Source organism: Pongo pygmaeus, chromosome 6 (genome assembly GCF_028885625.2).
Source record: "Pongo pygmaeus isolate AG05252 chromosome 6, NHGRI_mPonPyg2-v2.0_pri, whole genome shotgun sequence".
NCBI classification, from domain to species: domain Eukaryota; kingdom Metazoa; phylum Chordata; class Mammalia; order Primates; family Hominidae; genus Pongo; species Pongo pygmaeus.
Genome location: NC_072379.2, coordinates 71,676,146 through 71,693,863, shown reverse-complemented (window position 1 = coordinate 71,693,863; position 17,718 = coordinate 71,676,146).

Genomic DNA, 17,718 nt, shown 5'->3' with positions numbered 1-17,718 from the left:
AAAGCAAAAAGTAAAGGAATGCTCAACTATTACTTTTATAAATGTTCTTAAATTAATATTATGCTTTGTAGATGTTCGAACAATGTATTAATTAAAAACCCGTATTTTTCTAGCTTTATTACTCTCAAGTTAGTTGGTCTCAGAAAATTTATCTGGTCATTTTTTATCTCGAATGTCAGAAAAATATTATTAGTCCTTCTATTAAGCTGTTTAAATGAAAAACTATACCAAAATTTAATGCCTCCGTTACATATATAATTACAAAGAGAGCTATTTTGTGCTATTGTGCTTCTTGTGCATATATTATAAAAATACGAAAATAGTTAAGGAGGTTATGAGTATGGTTCCTTGAGCCTTTTATCATATGAGCAAGTAATATCATGCTGTCAGTATTTTAATCAATTTTATTTGCTCTTTTTTTTGGCCATCTATTCTGAGAAAGTGCCACTTACACCTATACTGGAGGGAAGTAAGTCCAGTGGATATATGGGGAAAAGAGCTTTTTAGGGAGGTGGAACAATTAGAGCTGAAACTGCAAATGAGAGCATGTTGGGTCTCTTTCAGGAACATCAAGGAAGCAACTACTGTAACAAGTGGAAGAGGAGGAGATAAGCAGAAGGTGAAAGAGGCTAGGGAGGACCCGATCATATAGTGCCTCATAGGCTTTTGTAAGGACATTACTGTTTAAGAATGAGATGATATCCCCTAGTGGGGTTGGAGGAGAAGAGTGACATGGTCTGGTGTACGTTTTACAGGTATCACGTTGGCTGTTGTGTTGAAAATAGATGGTGGAGGACAAAAATACATCAGGAAGACCTGTTAAGGGTTTATAGTGACAAGTCAAGTAAGACATGGTTGCTTGCAGGAGGGTGGTCACTGGGGATGGGGTTGTCATCAACTGAGATACAGAAGGGTTGGAGGAGAAGATCACTAGTTCATCTGAAAACACGTTATGTATGTGATGATTATTAGTCATCCAAGTTAAATAGGCAATATAATAGATATAAATCATATATGCATATATTATATATAAATCTGTAGTCCAGGACAGAAATACAGGCTAGAGATACACATTTAAAGTTTCAAAAAGTATAAATTCAAAGCCACAGGAATGAATGAGGTCATAGAGTTAGTATCTGCAGGTAGAAAATAAAAATATCCAATTGCATATCCTTGGAATACTGCAACATTAAATGGTCATGGAGAATAGAAAGAACTATAAAGCAGATTGAGAAAAAGTGGAGGGTTAGGTAGGAGGGGAGAAAGGAAGAATGTATGATTAAATATGATTAATTAGTGAAATATATACCTTTTAAAGGCAAAGATTTTTACCTGACTTTTTTCATTTTTGGCTAATGTTTTAAACAGTGCCCACATACATAAGTATTTCGTAAGTAATTGTTTAATGAAAATGTTATTAATAGGTAAAAGAAAATGAACATCGAGAATCAGTCACTGGATTTTGTGATGTGTATGTCGTTGTAGACTGATGAGAATGCATTAGAAGGAGAATGACAGGAAATAAATTGAAAACAGTAAGTGTAGAAAATAATTTTGGGTTTTACTGAAGAAGCTAGAGAGGGAGATGTTATCAGGAGAAGATTTTATTTAAAAAGAGAAGATATAAAAGCATGTCTGTATATTCATGATAACAATATAACAAAAAGAGAAATCAGGAAATTGATGATTCAAGAGAGAGAAGTGAATTGTTAAATTGATGTCCTTTAGTAGATGAGAAGTTATAAGATCTAATGCTCATGTGAAAAATCTAATGCATGTATATAATAATGTCTATAGTATCAAGGGAGAAGGCAAAATTTTTCAGCTTAGGTTTACTTATGTAGGTAGGTAGCACACATACTACCTACCTACATATATGATGTGAGCATGAAGGCATATCTATATACTTTTCCAGTTTTCTTGCAGTGGGAAGCAATCTCACCCACCAAAAGTGAGGACTGGGGAGAATATGTTAGATGTAAGAGGATGGGTGAAAGGTAATGGCATAGTCATCTAGAACAACAATCAGAAAACTTATTTTATAAAGGACCAGAGAGTAAATATGTTAAACTTTGGGAGCCATATGATCTCTGTGCAACTACTCAACTCTGTCATTATAACATGAAAGTAGCAATAGACAATATGTAAATGAATGAACATAATTGTGTTCTAATAAAACTTTATTTTGAAAAGCAGGCAGCAGGCTGAATTTGGCCTATGGCACATACCTTGTTAACCCTTGTTCTAAAGATGAGAAAGTAAACGGGCAAATAAAATACAGTATGATCACTTTGCAGCTTATACATCTAATTTTAGCTTCATTAGTGCACATGTAAGTAACGGCAACCAAGGTTGTGATTGTCCCAAGTAAAGAGGACAAAGTTTGAGTAGGCAAAATGAGTTAAGGGTATATGTAAGGGGGAGTATATGATGATTGGCTAAGTAATTTGAATAGAGAAAAATGTGAACATGAAGGGATGTGACGAATGGTTAAAAAGTGATAGAATCAGTGAATTGTAGATTTCAGTGTATTTGTGAGATCATCAGTGGTAAGAAACTGTGAGTGGGCTACAAAGATAAGACAAGGCACTTGGATTCCTGGTTGCATGCGACTGATATCTTGGAGAGGTGGAGTTAGTGTTAAGGGCAAAATATAGAAAATGACCACCATGATGTGGCAAGGTGGAGGACAGGATCACTGGAGAATATAAGATATCAGAGACAGGAGAGGCCACATTTTAAAGGATTAGTGGGCAAAAGAACAAAAGTTATCCAGGAGTCAAAATGTTCAGGAAATGAAGAGAAATGATGTAAGTAAATGTGTGGTAAGTAAATGACAGCAGTAAGGAGTACTACAGTATGTACATATATGAGGAGTATTACAGTATGCATATATGAGATCCACAGTTTGGGTCTCTAAGTTGGAAGGAGGGAGAATATTTTGGATGTGGTAATGAGGATTAAGGAAGACAACTACATCACTGGAATGCCCTGGCCTATGATGAGTGCATGAGACAGGATAAATACCACTGGGATGGCTGCAGGGGAAGCTGTGGAAGACAGCCATATACCAGTTAAAACAGGAAGTTAAAATAAAAACTCAATAAGGAGTGTCCGATAGGGAGGATTTTGGTAATATCCGACACAAGGAAACTGTTGAAGCTTATGAGACGTTAGTGATGGATGGGAGATAAAGGAATGAACAGATTCCTGATTTGGAGCAAGGAAATGATGTATGGACTGGAAGATTGAGCTTTTGAAACTGATTAACAAAAACCAAGAAATAATAATATGATGAAATAAGAAATAATGGCCCAAAGGCAGATTAAGGTGATAAGTGGGAAGTGTTGAGGGAAGGAAAGAAAAAGAGAAGAAACATTTGTCATGAACTTGAACAAGTTATGAGGCGACCACTTGACTCTAAGGTGAGAAAGTCAAAAGAGAGGTGGTCTTACTCCAAATACACAGTGGTCTTTGGATTCCAGCTGATTGAGATGGGAAAGACAGGAGACGGGTGGTTGGGTTTTTTTTTTTGTTTTTGTTTTTGTTTGAGATGGAGCCTCGTTCTTTCACCCAGGCTGGAGTGCAGTGGTGCGATCTCGGCTCACTGCAACCTCTGCCTCCTGGGTTCAAGCGAGTCTCTGCCTCAGCCTCCCGAGCAGCTGGGATTACAGGAGCCAGCCACCACACCTGGCTGATTTTTGTATTTTTAGTAGAGATGGGGCTTCACCATCTTGGCTATGCTGGTCTCGAACTCCTGACCTCGTGATCCACCCGCCTCGGCCTCCCAAAGTGCTGGGATTACAGGCATGAGCCACCATGCCCGGCCTGATGGGTGGTTTTATTGTGAATGCTCAAACCATGTCTTGACCTATTCTTCTGGAAATACTGAGGCCTATAAAAGGCTTTATTCACACAAGTGAGTGAGAGTCCCACATGAGCAAGTTTCATAAATGTGAGTGGAAATATTAACCAGTCAATATTTTTATAGGTGAAATCTCTGTTGCCTGATTGCAGACCATTTAGAGAAAGCACTTGTATGGAATTTCTTGTTCTCTTTGACGACCAACTAATCAGCCAACTGTGCCAAGATTCTCCGTCCTCAGAGAAAACTGTCTTCATTATAACTTATTCTGGATAATGCTATGATATGGCACTATGAGATGGCAATATTTATCTGAAAAAAAAAAGAAAAACCATGACTTTACCAGTTCTAACTCAGTGCTGTGGTCTTCTAAGAAAAGTCAACTGTTTCATTGCTATACTATCCTGTTATATTTTAAAACTCCTTTACTGCAGACTGTGCAGTATCTAATATATTAAGAACATACTTACTTACTCAGGAGGCTGAGGTGGGAGAATCACTTGAACCTGGAAGGCAGAGGTTACAGTGAGCCAAGATTGTACCACTGCACTCCAACCTGGGTGACAGATTGAGACCCTGTCTTAAAAAAAAAAGAAAGAAAAAAAAGAAAAGAAAAAGAAGAAGAAGAAGAAAAAAGAACATATTCATCTAAACTAAAGCCAGATTAATGAGGATATAAGGGAAATTTCAGATTCTTAATTTCCAAGACAACGATATGTTTCTTATTTTTTAAATGGGCAATAATCAGGGGATAAATTTTACATTTGGATGATATCATGCACCTATGACTACTATCAAAAAGTAAGGGTCAACCAATTATTGGAAAGTGCCCCCCACCCCCACCATTATAGCACCATGGACAGTGACTCACCAACCCCAATAGTTAAGCCCAGTTCATCAGTTAATCTGGAAAGCTCATAAACACCACAGGTTTTATAAAGATGGGTCAACTACATAACAAGACTTTTCAGGTGATAATTAAAATCAGATATTGACTTAGTTTCTAGGCTTTAGGAAAAGCATAGTATAATGGAAAGAAAATTGGACTAGGAATAAAGACACATGTTTTAAATATAGCTCTAAATAAAGCTTTTGTAAATACAGATATCTAGGCTATCTTTAGTAAGATAATTAATATTTCCGGAGTTCAGCGTATTCTTTGTAAAATGTTGAGGGGAAAATAAAATGTGGGTAAAGTTATCCGAGGTCCTCTTTTGCTTTAAATTTCGACAATATTGGCTAAAAGTCGTCCCACAAATTTAGATGAACCCAATCATACCAGTACCTGGGCCACTGACACATGCTCAATGCTCTCAAATTCATCTCAGATAGAAATAATACTTTATAAAATAGGCACTTCCATGCCTTAAATAACAAGTATCATCTCTTACACAAGTAAGAGAAGAGCCAAACAAAATAACTAGACAACATATAAATTTAATATTGCTTATAAAATGATCAGAGGCATTAATTTAGTATACAAATTACATCACAATGACTCATGTTCTTTCTATGATTTTCTCTGCCTACATGTGTGTTGACTAATTATCTTATGCTCACTCTACTTATGTTCCCAAAATGACTGCCAAAATTTCAAGTGTAAAAAAAAATCCAACAAAGAGGAGACTTTTTATTTTTCCTCAACTTTTACTTGTTATCAGTGAGAATAATATAGTCTTTTCCAAAATACCCCTGTAGATTTTTCCTCATCTTTCAGTCATTGGCATAATGACTGAAATTGCCATCATAGGTTTAGCTGAGCAAAATTATGTCTCTGGTATATAAATTTTTAAATATAATCTTTAGTATATGGGTATCCTAAGCAGGACTAATGTTCTGGCAACAAAAAAAGGAGACATAGCTGTCAGTTCTACCTTACCTTACTTGAAATGTAGGTTCTATTCTATTCTTCTCTCTCAGTTGACATAGACAGACACGTAAAATTGTTGGCAATGAGATATTTAGAATATTGACATTCTCCAAATGGAAGCCTTGTCTTCCTCTCCATCTATGGCTTTTCTAACTAGAGTTTTATCAGAAAAGTTGTGAGCATATTTACATGATTCTAAATGAACAAATATAAATTAATAACATTAGTGCAGTGCTTTTAACTCTAATCCAACTGATAGGTTGTTGGGCATGAGTATCATCACCCGGACTATTTTATATATTAAAATTGAGTTGCCTGCACAATATTGAAGACTGATACATAGAAAATACAAAACACAGTTCTACAGCTTAAAGTGTTCAGTTTAATCTCCAGAAATTTTTTTCTATTCACTTATTCTTTTCACTTATTACCATTTTTATATAAATATTTTAAGGTTCAAAATAGTCACATAGATTTTTATCATATTAGCAATATATCTCGTAGGTTGTAAAATTGTATATATTTTAACTTTTTCAACACATCAAATTTCTCCCAAAGGCTTCTAGTAAACTTCAACACTTAAAATCACTACCATTTTCAATTAGAAGCTAATTTATATTCAAAAATATTTACTGAATTATCTTTTACCAGGTACGAAGTAACATTATCTTACCTAAACCAAATCCTTCCTTTAAAATTTCATGCTGTTATTTTTCCCCAGTAATAATATTCTTAATTCCTACATTTTGAATTTTACTTAATGCTAATAATCCTAATTCCTATGATATAAAAATGAGATGCAATTTACTTTAGATATTAATGTAATTATACACTTAAAATCCTCTTGAAATTATAAGAGAGTATGTCTTAGTTTTCTTCGCCAAAGAGAGCCATTAGCACCTGAATAGTACACAATTTTTCAAGTAACACAAGAAAATGTGAAATCACTTTCTAAAGCTCTGAGCCAATAAGGAAGTATTATGCATGATTATCCTTACTTTACCAATAACCCAGTGTGCAGACAGATGAACACATTTGCCACACCAAAATTGGAGACTGGGAACAAGGTCATCATGAGTCTAATAACCAGCTCTATTCTTATTTCTCTTAGTCACAAAAATATGATTAATGCAGCAAATGCAGGGTTGATATCTGATTATTTTCCCCTCTGGGTATGACATAATTCTGTCTGTCTCTTCACAAATATATTCCATGTGTGATGTTGATCCCATTCTCTGAAAAACACACCAGGAAGGCATTATAGTTTCTTTGCTCAAGAGGAGAAAATCATCAGATTTATGCAAGCACTGAAAATAGAGGTTTTTGTTTTTAAATGCCACATGTCATTTTAGAGAGGACTGGTTTTTCCCCGTGCCCCATCATAATTGTCCTGTGAAGGAGACAAGGAATAGGAAAAGTAGTCATTAGTTGATCCTTCAAGGAGAATGGCTCTTCAATCTGCAAATGGATTTTCTCATGGTGACATTTTGGGTTTATTTAGTTGAACATAAATGATATGAGAGATTTTATCTATTTCCACAGATATTGAATTGAGCTTCATCTCTGGTGTCAAGATGTAAAGTAAATGAGTAATGGTTGTGAGAATGCTACTCACAGTCTCTCCATCACAGAAAGCATTTAATATGTTCCAGTTATAGAAAGTAGGAGAAAAGACAAAGATGGAGGTAATGAAAAAAGTCTGAAGACCCTATAAATAAGTAACTTGACCTGCATTCTCTTTTCGTATACACCACTTAATGTATAGGAATTGGATTTTTAAGAAGCTTAACTGTGCCATAGAAGCTAAACAGGTGAAAGACAGTGACATCCTTAATAGAACTTAGTGTTTGAAGGCAATGATAAGCATGAGTGAAATATTTGCACATTTGTGGAATGATAAGCATGAGTGAAATATTTGCATATTGAAATGTGATCAGTAGAATCATTTCTCAGAGGTTCAAGTACAGATTGTCTTGTTTTGTGAAATTAGTACTTATGGAAAAACTACCCATAAAAGTTTTCTATTTATAAGCAAATCATATTTATCAGAATCCTGGAAATAATTTCCTCAGAAAAATTCTGAAATAAAATAATACTTGATAATGAAGAAAGCCTTTATTATTGAATAATTATATAAAAATAAATTATTTTCAGAAAAATTGAGAAAAATGTAAATATAGATGTAGAGTGATTTTAATGTTCAAATAATGGATTAAGGGTCTACATGTCCACAGCCAGACTGAAAAAGCTATTCAGGTTCAAAAAATTTATGAAAATTTCACAGCAGTTGTCTTTCTGAATTTGATTTAGCTGATCACCAGGATGATACTAAAAGAATAAAAAATAGATTTGTTGGTGTATAATGGCTATCTTAAAAAACGTAGTCAGGCCGGGCGTGGTGACTCACGCCTGTAATCCCAGCACTTTGGGAGGCCAAGGCAGGCAGATCACGAGGTCAGGAGATCAAGACCATCCTGGCTAACACGGAGAAACCCCATCTCTACTAAAAAATAGAAAAAAATTAGCCGGGCGTGGTGGCGGGTGCCTGTAGTCCCAGCTACTGGGGAGACTGAGGCAGGAGAATGGCATGAACCCGGGAGGCGGAGCTTGCAGTGAGCCGAGATCGCGCCACTGGACTCCAGCCTGGGAGACAGAGCGAGACTCTGCCTCAAACAAAACAAAACAAAACAAAACAAAACAAAACAAAACAAAAAAAGTGGTTCAAATGAACAGACTGTACAAAACATAACTGCTGTGAACATTGAAATAATAAAATAGCTGGGATTCTTTTATGGAACTTTTTTTCCTGAGGCCCCCAAAATTTTGTATAGATATTTCTCTGATTTTTAAGCGCTTTCCCTATAGAACCAGTTTTAAATTAATTTTGCTCTTGATTTAAAAAGATTTTCTCTTAATTTTTAAAATGTAGAAGTTAAAAATAAATATAAGGAAGAAAACATGACGCACACATAATCAACATATGCCTTTTCTCTGAGTATCCTGCTGGTAGGAAACTAACAAATGCACTAAAAAATGTAATGTCATTAAACATAACTTTTTTAGACACAAAACTGGCCTATTAAAACATGGTTCTTCTCAAAATTTTCTTTGATAGATATCAATGAGTTTTAAAGAGCACAATAGTCAATAGGATCCATTAATTTAATTTGCATTAACCAATCCATGTACCACCTCTTCATTTATTAAACAGCAATCTTAGATTTCTCTCCCCAAAAGAGTTATGAGAAAGTTGATTACCAAAGCAGAAAAGATGGAACACATAGGTCTCCAGAAGACATATTTTGTTAGTGTTTTAGCTTTCCAAATTAAAATGGATACAAATTTGTTATGAGATTTTAAACTGAAGTTATTATTCCAAATGAAATAGAAATATGACAAATTACAATCAGTGGGGAAAAAACTTTAAGAATAACTGAAAATTAAAGAATTTTTGACTCTGATGTAAAATGAGATGTGCTTGATCTCACAGCTATTATATCTCAGATCTACTAAGCAAGCATACAAAAAAATTTCAACAAATGTGTTTTGTTTTTGAGGAATTTTATTCTAAAATTCCTTAGGAACTTAGAAAATAATTTTTCATATCTTATTGTGGTAAGATGTAACTACAATATTTATGTAGATTTATCTGTTTTTATGTTTATGACAAAGCCACAGTGTAATTGTCACTTTGTTTCTATTAAAATTGAATAAAACACTAAAACATCAACTAATGATAGTAACGCCTATTTATTGAGCACTCTGTATGCCAGACTATACTAGGCACTTCACCTACAGTTAAATTCGCAACAACCCAAAGAAATAGATAATATAAGAGGAAACTCAAAGGGAGAGAGGTAAAGTGATATGCACAGAACCACTCAATTAGTAACAAAACCAGGGCTGGGTTCAAACCCATCTATTTGACTCAGTTTGGAACTTTCAACAATAACTATAAAATACCTTGCAAGCTAAAATTATCTTCTCTTTCAGATTAGGCAGTGAAACTGATTATAAAAGGAAAACATGAAGCTAGAAATCTACTTAAATTTCATTCAAAATATTTTCTTTGACAAAACTGAAGCCACATTCTCCTGCTACTGATACAGATTCACAGGGGTCACCAACTATTTAGAACTAATACTTTTGTCATTTATTATTTATATGTTACTTCCTTCCAAACTGATTTGAAGCATTTCTAGAATTGAAAAAGCTAAAACATTTATAATAGTTTCTAACATTCTGAATAAAACAGCAGAATAACGACTGGGTGACCACAGAATGTTTTGTCTCTAAAATTTAAAAAAATTAACAAAAGATAGGTAAAGCCAGAAAGCATCCCACCTGCCCCTTCACACACACACATAGACATAAAAGGAATAAAATATTATGCTACTATTTAAAATATTGAATATAGTTAGGGAGAGAGAGAAGACTCTCATAACCTGCACTACTAGAAAAAGATTAGCATAGTTCTTATTCCAGTATGCACACACAATTTTGAAATTTCTTTTAATTTGAATTAAAAAGTGTGTGCTGTCTCAAGAATCCACACAGAAATACTCTTTATGCCTCAGTGTGAAAGGAAGCACCAATACAGGTTAGCATTACAGTTTTTCTTATGGGAGGAAAACTATATGGGAAAGGCACAATGATCCTATTTTCCTAGAGCTACTTACTGGTAAGAAATAAATTCATGACATTTTGCAAACTGGAAGACAAAAGACAGGATCATTTGACTGTTCTGGAAAAGACACATGAAGGAAAGCCTAGAGAAAATGCTACCCTACGCTCTGACAGATAAATAAAAATCATGGCTAAAGTTAATTAATTATTTTTTCTATTCTTTAAATGGTTATAAGAAGAGTATAAATAGACAGCTTTGTAGATATGGATAAAGTAGGGCATGAGGACACCTGAATTGTCATGTTTTCACCAAATGAAAGTATCCCATACAACCAGGGAAAAAATTCACAGCTCAAGATTATTCCAAAAAAGTGATCATATATATTCCAACCAGACGGTGTAGGTACTATACCCAAACTATTAGAAAAATAGCTAGTTTTCTTACTGAATAAGCCGTTCTAACTTAGCACTTTTGACTCTGACCTTTCCACCGACGCATACCCACAATGCACCTCCTCAGCCTCTTAGAAAACCAGTAATAACATACAATTCACACCTCTGAAATAAAATCTTGGTTCTGGAGATAAACAAGACTTAAATTAGGTAGTGAAAGAATTATGAAGAATTTAACCAAATGAAGCAAGCAATGCTATTAACAAAAGTAATGAGTTTGAAACAAGAAAGATAATAAAAATGGTTGAAATAATTAATGTCATCGGGACAATACTTAAAATAATTACTGTGAATACTAAACATCAGGAAAAATACTGATTAAGGTAACTTGACATCAAGTTAAGCAAAATAAGCCAGGCAACGAAAGGCAAATGTTGCACATTCTCACTCATGTGGGAGCCAAAAAAAAAAAATTGATCTCATGGAAGATCGTTAATAGAATCCTGGTTATCAGAGGCTAGAAATGGTAGTGGGGAGGGAGAATAAAGAGGAGTTGGCTAGTGGGTACAAAAATACAATTAGATAGATGGAATAAGCTCTAGTGTTCAGTAGCAAATAGGGCAAATATAGTCAACAACAATTTATTGTATATTTCAAAATAAGTGGAAGAATAGATTTGGTATGTTTCCAAGACAAATAAATGATAAATGTTTGTCATTACATATTGTGTATATGTATATACTGTTATAAGCATATAATGTATAATGTATATATAATATATATTATATACATATATATCTAGGGAGATAGATATATATAGATTCTCTCTCTCTCTCTCTCTCTCTGTGTGTGTGTGTGTGTGTGTGTGTGTGTGTGTGTGTGTGAAGGATAATTTTCTTGAACCCCTTATGTTTGGCTAAACATCTCTCATCTTTGTTTTTCTATAATATGATTCTAGTAAATCTCCATCCTAGTAGTACTTATGTTAAAAATTATATTAATACTATCTAAGTGTCAGTTTTTCTCTTTGAAAACCAGGGAGTGACATTTTCATATTTACCCACTTCAGTTTTTGTCAGATTCCCACTCAAAAGACGTACTGAACTGGGTTCATTCCCCTCTAGGAGTGTTGATGTCACTTCCTGCTCTATACTATGTTATTCAGATATCTTCTTAAACGCATATGTTGTATAAACACATGCTTCAGTTATAGTTTGCCTTTTTACGTATAGGAAATGAAAGTAGAGAATCAATGCTATTATTGAAAAAAGTTGAGAAAAATACTGTGATCTAGTCTGGCTAAGTTGAAAATAAACTCCCTCCTCAATTGCCTAATTCTTCATTTTCTTTCTTTGTTTAGACACAGCTAAATTACTTATAAATGAGATGGACAGTAATGACGATATTAAGAACATGTGGTTTTTGTTTGTTTCTTCACAGGAAATTACTGACAATCAGAATTGGATGCAATGCAAACAGCATTAGAGAAGAAAATAAATCACTAATTAAATTAGTGTTTTTTAATCAAGCAGAAGACCCTCAAATATTATTAATGGAGGCTGCTAATTTTGGTACTCCCTCTGGGGACTCTCACCAAATAAATGTTCATTATGACCTCAGTCTATACGAGACCATAGCAGTGAAAGAGATATGAATCTAAGAGAGCTCTATAAACAAATCAATGAAGTGGAAGCCTCAAACAAATTTGTACAGACCTATTCCAGTAACACATTTCACTGGCTGTGCTTTTAAGTATCTCATTAGCTGTCCATTTAGGATAAGACATTCTGTTTTTCCCCCCAGGGGGTTCACCTCATGTACTCTATGGTGACAGAATACCATTAACAAGCTTGCAGGGATGCACAGACTTTTATCCACACTTTCAGAAAGGAACAACTCATTGCAATGAAAGAAACCATTAAAGTAAAGCATTACAGTTACATTTTTTTCCTGTGGAAGTTTTAAATCTTTATAATTAGCAGTCTCCCTAAGTTTTATATTTTTTACTGTGGAAGTTTTCAATCTTATAATTAGCAGTCTCCCTTAGTTTTTAATCTTATATTGTCAGTCTCCTTAAGTTTTTAATCTTTATAATTATCAGTCTCCCTAAGTTTTAAACATGATGATGGAAAAATTACCCGAGAAAGCATTGATATTTTTCTTTCATAGCCTAATCACTATAAATATTAATAATACAAATCATGAAAATTTATAAATTAGTTTTATTACAAGGAATGTAACTATTTATAGGTAAGATTTATTACAAGGAATGCAGCTTTTCAAGGGGTATTCTCAGTATTTTTTATTGTTGTTAATGTGAAAAGTGATATCCATGAAAAAAGCAATAGAATTTTTGTAATTACCAGACAAGCTAGCTTCACACAAAAGCTAAAAAAGATGTAAAATTAGAGATAGCACAATTATCACAGTGTATCAGTACAAGAGCAGAGGTTACTACCCAAATTAGATTAGAGGGACAGGGATCTATTTTCTTCAGGTGGAATTGTAGTGTGAATAGACATTTTTGTCATACTGTAAATAATTTTCTTCAGAATACGTGTTGTTTAAAGATACATATTTCTGTGATTCTGATAATATTTTGTTTTTAACTTTGCAGCTACTCATAAATCAATGTTGAGTTAAATTTATTCAGTTTTTAAAAATGTATGAAATGACCAAAAGAATAAGGAAAAAAATATGAGGCATTGACAAAAAGGAAGAACAGGAAGAGCGCCAAAATGCACTGTTAATACAGTAATGGTCAATTCCTGGTCCAGCTGTGCGCATCTGCAGAATATTTTCCTTTACCCTACAGTATTTCTTTAGGAAATTTCCTGGTGTGGTTATCTCTCTAGGCAGATAAATTCAAATATATTTTCAGGCGAGATCGCACTATACCATTCCTATTTCAACAACTGATAATGTTAGTGCTAGTACCTCCACTAGCACTCTCAGTCTCAATAAATGGGAATACTATTATTCTAATTACCTAAGTTAGAATGTTGAGAGAAATTCCAGATTATTCTCTAATTCAAACTCATTCCTCACCTTCCACTTGACCATTTTCATTCCTAAATATTTGCTGAGAAGGAAAATCATAAAGTGGCCCTAAAGGAGGGACTTTAGATAGCCTGGCTTAAAATCCACATACAATTTTTAGTGTCTCTATGATCTTGAACGAAATACTCAAATTTTAAAGGATGTATTTCCTCTTCTCTTAAATGAAGATAAAAATAAATTTAACCTTAGAAGGCTTCCATAAGGATTATTTGATATAATCTATGTAATAAACTTACCACAGTACATGTAAAATAGTAAGTGCTCAAAGATATTACCTGTAATCAGCAGCAGCAGCAACTGCAACAGCATCAACATCCTCATCAACATCAGCATCAGCATCACTCCCGTTAGCACCATCACCATTATCATAATCATCATTTCAAATCTATTCCTATATCTCTATTCACACTTTTGCCTCAATTCAGATCTTCAGAACATGACCCTTGACTTAAATGATACATTCCCAATTGGTCTTCGTCTTTCCAAACTTACCACTCTTTGAAAGTACTCCTTATTTTTATTTCAATTGACACATTAATTGTATGTATTTGTGGGGTACAATGTGATGTTTCAACACAGATATATACATCATGTAATGATCAATTCAGAACAATTAGCATATTATCTCAAACATTTATAGTATCTTTGTAGTAACAACGTTCAAAATTCTCTCTTCTAGACATTTTCAAATATTCAATACATTATTAAACATAGTCATCCTAATGTGCAATAGGACACTATAACTAATGTCTCCTAATTTTAACTTTGTACCCATTGACCACTCTCCCTCCTTTTACCCCTCCCCTCTATTCTCCCTAGTTTCTGGTAATCACTGTTCTATTCCCTGCTTCTATGAGATCAACTTTTTAGATTCCACATGAGTAAGGTCATGTGGTATTTCTCCTTCTATGTCTGGCTTATCTCACTTAATATAAAGCCTTCCAGATTCATCCATGTTGCCACAAATGACAGAATTGCATTCTTTTTTATGGCTGAATAATATTCCATTGTGTATATGCCACAGTTTTCATTCATTCATCTGCTGATAGAAACTTACGTTGATTCTGTATCTTGGCTATTGTGAATAGTGCTGAAATAAACATGGGAGTACAGATATCTCTTAGACACACTGATTTTATTTTCTTTAGATATACATGTAGTAGTGAAATTGCTGCATCATATGGTAGTTCCATTTTTAATTTTTTGAGGAACCTCCATAGAGTAGTCTTTGAAAATAAAGAACTCATCACGTGCCTCTCCTGCTTAAAACACATAGCAGGCTGGGCGTGGTGGCTCATGCCTGTAATCCCAGCACTTTGGGAGGCTGAGGCGGGCAGATCACGAGGTCAGGCGATCGAGACCATCCTGGCTAACATGGTGAAACCCCATCTCTACTAAAAATACAAAAAAAAATTAGCCAGGCGTGGTGGCGGGCACCTGTAGTCCCAGCTACTCAGGAGGCTGAGGCAGGAGAATGGCGTGAACCTGGGAGGCGGAGCTTGCAGTGAGCCGAGATGGTGCCACTGCACTTCAGCCTGGGCAACAGAGTGAGACTCCATCTCAAAACAAAAAAAAAAAAAAAGAAAAAAAAACCACATATAGCAAAACCCATATATTTAGTTAAATATACAAGTTTTGATGATTTGATTATTATTTGCCTTACCTTACTCATCTCACAGAATCCATCTGTTAAGAAACGATGCTTCAGCTCTTCCAGATATACAACTGCTTGATGTAATTGCTTGATGTTACTAGGCACAGAATGCACAAAATTGCTTGATACAATTGCATGAAAGCTTGACACAAAATTTCATTTGGTCACAACCTCATCTTTACCTGGAGAATAACTACTGTCATTTCCTCTGGGAAACCCTCCCTGGTCCCCTAGTCTAACTAGATATGTGCCTCTTCTTCCAAAGTCTTCTCTTCATACCTTCCTCATAGGCCTTGTTGCCTTGTACTTATTTGTCCATCTTCCTAAACAGATGTTATGCTTCATAAGAGCAGAGATTACACATTATACATATTTCTGTATCTCCAATGCCCCCACAGTGTCTTTCACAAATGAAAATATATGTATATGAAAAGTGAAGGCTATTTATTATTTTTTCAATATTTCTTTTGTAAAGCCTTTTCGTCCTTGATCTTACTATCTCCAACAACCTACCTGAAATTATTATAAAATCATATAGATTTAACTTTCTCAGTGACTCAAACATCCCATCTCTATTTCTTCTAACTGGCACCAACTAATATGCATTAACTTTCAATGTATTCATTCCTCTTTTTCTCTTTCACCTATTGCACCTCTATATTACTTTGAAATTTGAACCGATCTTTCAAGTACAGAGGGAAACTCATTTACTCTTTCAAATTCAGACTCACCTATGGCTATTTCTCGCATTTTCCTAGAATTTGCTTAAATATACATTTCTATTTGAATTTCCATTGCTCATGTGCATGCAAATACACACACACACACACACACACACACACACGTTATCTTCGGAACAAACTTATCCTTCACTTTTATTAACATACCTTTGTTTAATCTATACCATTTTACTCAGTTTCTTTAGCTTACAAAAATCTCATCTATCAACTTGGCTGATCAAAATATAGTCAGGTGCCCAAATCGTATGGCCCCTCCCAAACAAACAAACAAACATTTTATAATTCTTATTCTCATGCCAATTATGCAATGTTTCTTTCTTTAGGAACTTCATAGAACTTTTGTTATTCTTTTAAGACATATAATATGGTCTTCTTTTTACATTAACTTATCAGCTTAAATGAACTGCTACTTAATCTACCTTCATTTTAAAATGAAGGCCAAAATTGTTATTGTATTTCAAGATCATACAAAGTAGTAAAGCTCTGTATAGTTTTAAATGATGCATTTGACTGAAAGCCATGGATAGGCAACTTTGAGTTTTTGTCCACTTGGCTAGGCTCAACTCTGTTTCTCAGAATTTCCATACACCTGCATAGGCGTGTGTGTGTGTATGTGTGTGTGCATCTCCTAATTATAGTGAGCTTCAAAAGATATTTTGCATGAGATGTAGATGGTGGAAGTGAAGCAGCAGCCATGTTTTTCATGCTCACAATGCCAGGGCTGGGGCTAATGCATGCTGTTGCTTTTCTTTTTGCTCACCTTAGCGATGTCAGACAGCAGAGAGTCTTGTAGCTGATCCTCCTTCAGCTTGACCCAACTCCTGGGCCAAGTGTAGATTTAACTCTGTAACAAATGGCACTAACTTTTCCATGGGACACTGACATAATTGAGGTTGGAGTAAGTGAGAAGTGACACAGACTCTGTTCTGGCCTTATGGACTCTAGTTTGTGCTCATGGCTTTCCTTGCACATGCTCTCCAAACTTTACATCCATCTTTACTTCCTCACTGCCTGCCCCAGCACAAAGGCAAATCTCTGTAAAAATGTCCTAAAAATACGTATGTGTGTGTGTATATTCATTCTACTTCTTTGATTGAATGTATCAAGTATGGTTTCAAAAAATGGTTTTGATGGAGTTCAAGACAGGCTACTTGAGAATATGGCACTTTAGTATACTGAATATTTTAAAGTGAAGGAATTTGAGAAATATCAGGTGCAGGAAAAACTTTCTGACCTTCCCCTGATACAGGTCATGAGACCCTCATGTCAGAAGTGCCTTCCTTATACCTGAAGAGAGGAACATCCTTATCTCTGAAAATGGAAGAATGCCAAAAAGAATCTGAACAAATAACCCTTGCTAAGTTTTCCCCAGGTTACTACACTTAGCTTATACCCTTTGCCCCGTCACATTTTTCTACAACTTGTTACTCTTCATCAAACCTAGCATGAAAATGGCCATGTTTCACTGCTTTTGTGAATCTTCATTTCTTTACCAAGGCTTCCATGTCAC